Raw genomic sequence first — 6,262 nt, 5'->3', positions numbered from 1 at the left:
AAATTTATTTGGGGGGGGGGGGGGGGTTAAAAGGTCTATCCCATTTACCAACCATCAGTCTCGGTTCCAAACCAGATTGGCTGGGCATCTTACAGTCTCACATGTAGTGGGTGGAACGGGGGACTGTTTCTCGTTAGCCCATTTACTGAAAGCAAAGTAATATTGATATCGAGAATTCCCCTGTCACTGCGAATCAGTACCGAGGACTACACTTGACCACTGACATCATGGTTCTGATCAATGAGCAGGATGTCGTTGGACAATAATCTCGCATTTTATATGAGTCTTATTTGACAACACATCGGGATATCTCTGTAATTTCATTGGCTGTCATGTTGTGTTTTATTTCACTGCATGTTATTGACTATATATAAATTGTATTCTATTCTCTTTCTTTTTTTTTAAGACAAATTATTGCAAGCATCAATGGTTCGTAATGTTGATATAACCATCTTGAGCAGTGGCGGTTCTAGCCTATTTACATTGGTGGGGCAAAGATGCTTCGGTCATATATATATATATATATATATATATATATATATATATATATATATATATATATATATATATATATATATATATATATATATATTTTAATATTTTTTTTTAATTTATTTTTTTATTGTTTTTTTTATTTATTTATTTATTTATTTATTTTTTGATTTATCTTTTCATTTTTTTTAAAGTTATTTATTTATTTATTTATTTATTTTTTAATTAATTTTTTTTAAATTATTATTTTTTTCACCTTTAAAAAATAATATTTCAACCACAAATATCACATTTACAATGAAATGACAATACCAGTAGATTTTAATTATTCCAAACGTAATCAAAAATGAATCACGAAAGAGAATACAACTAAAAAATAAAGCGACGAGACATAATGCGACAACACCTTGACAATACAAGTCCATTTCGTTCACTCGAAAAATTAAAGATTTGCTTTAATCCCTCAACGGCGAGATAAATATTTCTGTTACATTACTGGTTTTCAGTAGTATGTAGTAACCTTAAAGTTTTAATCGAGAAGCAACAACAGCGATATGACTCGAGTTTCATTCAGAGCTCAAATTGCATTTCACTGCTGTCTTGATGATTAGAATGACTGTGCCGGTGGTGGTAGTGGTTGGAATAGTGGTAGCGGTGGTGGTGGTGGTGGAGGAGGATGTAATTATGGTAGTGGTTTTGGTGATGCTGTTGGTTAGAATGATAGTTGTGGAGACGATGACGGAAATTTTATGATGATGTTGATATTGTTTTTATTGCTATTGTAGTACTTGTTGTTAATATTGTTGTTGTTGTTGTTGTTGTTAATGAAGAAGAAGATGATGATGATGATGATGATGGTAATGATGATTATGATGACAACGACGATGTCGTCGACAATGATGGTTACCATACGATATTACAAAGTTTATTCAATCTTAGGCTTTCGACAATAAATCATACAATTTGATGACCACATACATGAAAGTGGGAAAAAAAATGGTAAATGGAACCAAACAATAAACTGATACCATTAATAACAACAAAAAAATACAACAATAGTAATACCACCAATACGTACAATAATAATAATAATAATAATAATAATAATAATAATAATAATAATAATAATAATAATAATAATGATAATGATAATGATAATGATAATGATAATAATGATAATGATAATAATAATAATAATAATAATAATAATAATAATAATAATAATAATAATAATAATAATAATAATAATAATAATGATGATGATAATAATAATAATAACAATAATAATATTACCATCATCATTACTACCACCACCATCATTACTACTACCACCACCGCTACCACTATCACTACCACCATCACCATCATTATTACGTTTCCAATCATTTTTTCTCGTTTTAAAAAATTTGATATCTATCAAAACAGACGAAATTCCGGTCATTTTTTAAAGGGTAGTTAAAATATCTACGATTTTATTAGCCCTGAAAACTACGATTTTTATTTTCCTATTTCAAGTAGGCAGGTCTGATATGACAAGTATCAGTATCAGTTCCATAGTCAAAATAAGACAAACAAAAACAAAGTTTATTTAATCTTAGGCTTTCGCCAATACTTCATACAATACAATTAAGACAAAATAATGTTACCAATTTCTCCTCATGCATTCGTTAGACTATAACAATAACGACCGTGTTATCTTTACTCTTTACCCAACCAACCCCGAGCTTCCCGCCTCTTCATCGCGAACAACTTCTTATGTATGTAGTAGCTTCAGGACGGGCAAGTACGGAATCTGCCCACCCTTCCGTATTTCCTCTATAACTTAGTTAGAATTCAACTCTCTCCTTTCTCAGAAGAGTATTTCTCGTATACTAATTCAATTGTTGAGAAAACCAAAATGGTGGTTGTATTTTATATATTTATTTAGTCGTGACTTTTGAATAAAAGTGTTTTGTTTTATTAGACGGAATACAATAGAAAATTACATTGTTTTGCAAAATTATTTTGTCTGGCAATAAAAATACAGCGGTAATTAATTTAAGAATTAAAAAAAAAAGAACTAACAAATTAATTTGTTAAAAAACAAAACAAAAAAAAAACCCAAAACAACAACAACAACAAAAAACAAATAAGAAAACAGTTTAAATAAATGAGTTTTGAGAAGCACTAAAGAAAACGAGAAAAAAAGAAAAGTTTAAATGGATAAACAAATATATAAAAACAACACAAATTAATACTAAATTGATATAAAATTAGTAAATTAATAAATTTAATTCAATACTGGAACATTCCCAAAGTCATTACATCAATGGTACCAGCACAAGTAAGGCAATAAATAAGAAAAAGTTCGTTTGCCAAAATCTCTATTTAGTTTTCACTGGTTAATAAGGTGGGCTCATTTGAATTAGCCCGACCTAGTACTGGAGAGGCCAGACAGCAAAAATCGGAGTTAGTTCACCGTCAGGCGACGTGACGATGAGATGACGATGTGGGCGGAGTGGAGTGGTTGGGGGGGGGGGGGTGATAAAAAAAGAACAGGAGCGTATCCTGGTTTATGCATTACGGGATGCATGGTGATTCTCAATCTATCAAAAATACACACAAATTGATTTCAGTACGAAGTATCAAGCTTAAGTAGTAACTTTTGAAATTATCTAATTTAAATTTGATTATTTCAGACCTGGTAATACAGCATATAACTTGAAAAAACAGGCTGGTATTTGCCCACCCTGCCCATTATTACCAGCCGTCCCTGATCTTGAGTTAAAATTTATGTCGATATAGCCGATCTTTATTTACTAATGTTAAATAAGGAAAAAATGGGACTTTGATTTACTGTCGATATAAACGTTCTGCACTGTATATAGAAACAAAAAATTGTAATATTTTCACTTTGCTAATGATTTTAATGTTTTGCTTATAAGTGCATATTGGATGTTTGCAGAATATGAAAGACTTAACAAATTGTAGGAAGTTGAGATATGATTGCGATAAAGTGTTGTGAAGGATAATTTGTTGCTGGATGTCAGAATAGTAATTCATTGTGTTCAAAGGACCTGGTCATTTTGCAACTGCCTTAATCATTAAATGAAATGTCTCGTAATGTGATATTCTCTCCATTCCTCAAAAGAGTTGGCACACTAATAGTAAACAGGTTTCATATTATTCTCAACCAGCTGGGTGGGGATCCTGACCTCCCATAGCGGGCAGGGAGGTACAAACTGTGTCTTCTATCCCCCTTTATCTGTTATCCAACATGCTTTCTGTCTTTGTCTCGGAATGAGATTACTTGGTTTTGTCCTGGCACTGGCCGGAATCCTAGCTGGGAGGGAAACAGTCAAATGCATAGTTATTGTTTTGGGAGATGATATTTTTTTCCTTGTAAATCATCTCTCTGTTATGTATTATTATTTTTATTTTGAATGTATAATGTAAGCATTTGAGTGCGTTCCTCTTTGTTGGATTTTGTGCTTGTGTCTGGATGAGACTTGTAGGTGATTTCAAACTAAGTTCATTGGTGGTATGCTCTTGGAATCTACATCTGAGCCCTATTTGTTCTCAATTCCCCTTTGTCTTACTTTTTCTTGGGTGCTTTAATTGTAATTCTAGAACTTTTTACTATCGCATTTTCTTCCTTTTTACTGGCGCTGATATAACCTAAATGTGTTGCAAGCGCCGTAAAACCCTTAAAAACAAACAAACATTCTCAACCAGAATGTGTCAAACGTATATCATGCTGCTCAATCTAATTTTATAGAATACCTTTTTTTACTCCAGAATTAAAAAAAAATAATTTTGCCGGCAGAGTATTGTTTTGACTATTGATATACTTAAATTTTATAATTGAGATTTATATAGCGCAATATCCACAAACTATGCTCAAAGCATATATATATATATATATATATATATATATATATATATATATATTATATATATATATATATATATGTATCATATTAGAACTGGGGATGTCAAAATTTGACTATTGGGAGAAAAAAATGGAAATCCAGAATATTCCAGAGATCTGGCACCCATGGAGGTGAAAATGGGGACCTAAAATATTATTATTTATTATTATTATTATTATTATTATTATTATTATTATTATTATTATTATTATTATTATTATTATTATTATTATTATTATATTATTATTACAGGCCATGCCGTCTTTAAGCATGCTGTCATTAGGATTCAAGCATGCTAATTGTATCTTACAAAATTTTCGCTATATAAATTATAAACTAACACGCCTCAAAGGACGGTAGCTCCGGCTTCGGGCACGCTTTGGCAAAAGACCATATCCAATCCTGATTGTGAGATTCTGACAGAGAGAAAGGCAGTCACAGACGCACACAATCATGCATTACAGGCTACACACAGGCACACAAGAAACAAAGGTAAAGTGTTAGTGTTACATATTATGCCTAAACACTGGCTGCAATCAAAGCTCGATTACTGAATTATTTTCACCAAAATAAGACAGCATTCTCCACAATGGCAAATTTCTTCATGTTTTTCAAATTGAGTGTTTTTATTGCATTTTTAACAGATGAATTATTACAATAAAATTAGAATTAAAGGAAAAAGAAGAAGCTGAACTAAATAGAGACAAAACATTACAACGACAGGAAAAGATGGAGCAACATCGCGTTGCAGATCATTATTAACCAACAAAGGGAAATGGCTTGAAAATTAACTCATGGAAATCTTTGGATTATGTCTCCTTCGTGCATTAAGCACGCCATTGGTTGTAAACTGAGTGCATACATTTTCCTCTGTAAACTGAGTGCATTCATTTTCCTTACCGGTCTGTCTTGCCCTCCATTTGACCTTTCTTCTCAGTCAGTCTTTTTTTTTCAGAGCAAAGTGAATGCAACACTCGTTTTTAGTTGCTGAACCGATCAGGAACCGAACGCAACGTTTTTCAGAATTAAAATTTATTTCAGTTTCCTACCAACAAAGTGAAACAACACACAGTTTCCTTGTTATTGTTTTTAGTACACATTTGGATAATCAGTTCTGAGTAAGTAAATGTTTTGTTTTCTGGTATATTTCATGTTTAAACGTTTGTTGTGAGTATATTACAGAAAAATCTTATATAGCGTCTATGACACAGTTATGGTTATTCGCGAACAGGAGACGAAAACGATGCACTCAGTTTACAGCCTTAGCCTCCTCCTGATGACCATGCTTAAAGGCAGCATGGACGGTATTGCTATTATCATTAATTAACTTTAATATATTATATTCTACCTCTACTCATTACATACAGGTAAAAGAATAAAGATGGAAATATTATTATTGACTTATAAATGACTTGATGTTGTTTTATCGTTTCATTCTGCGTTTCTACAAAAGATTTTACTGGCATTTGAAGGTAGAGCAGCGTAGTCATGATTTATACACCACCTCTACCATTGTCTACTTTGTATAAAGACAAAGTGGCGAATCTGTATCAGTATCACAATCAATGACTTCCGTTTGCTACGGTCTTGTAAATGAATGCTCACAATTATAAGTAAAATAAGATGTTGCAAATTTTTTTACATATATAAGTTTAGATACATCACACGAGTTGTTCGTTGAGGCTATGTCTATTGTCCCTCTCCAGCCCTGGCTGGGGATTCGTTTTTAGAGAGGGGGGCATTCTAGTGAAAGCATCTTTGTTTTTTCCTATGGTGAGTGTCCATGGATATTAATATTATAAAACTTACTTATAAAGCATCTTTTTGAGGGTCTCATTTGATGCGCCCATAATTGTTTT

Source organism: Berghia stephanieae, chromosome 5 (assembly GCF_034508935.2).
Source record: "Berghia stephanieae isolate SIO BIC M18660-M18661 chromosome 5, UCSD_Bste_1.3, whole genome shotgun sequence".
NCBI lineage: Eukaryota > Metazoa > Mollusca > Gastropoda > Nudibranchia > Aeolidiidae > Berghia > Berghia stephanieae.
Note: the sequence above shows the minus strand (reverse complement) of the source record.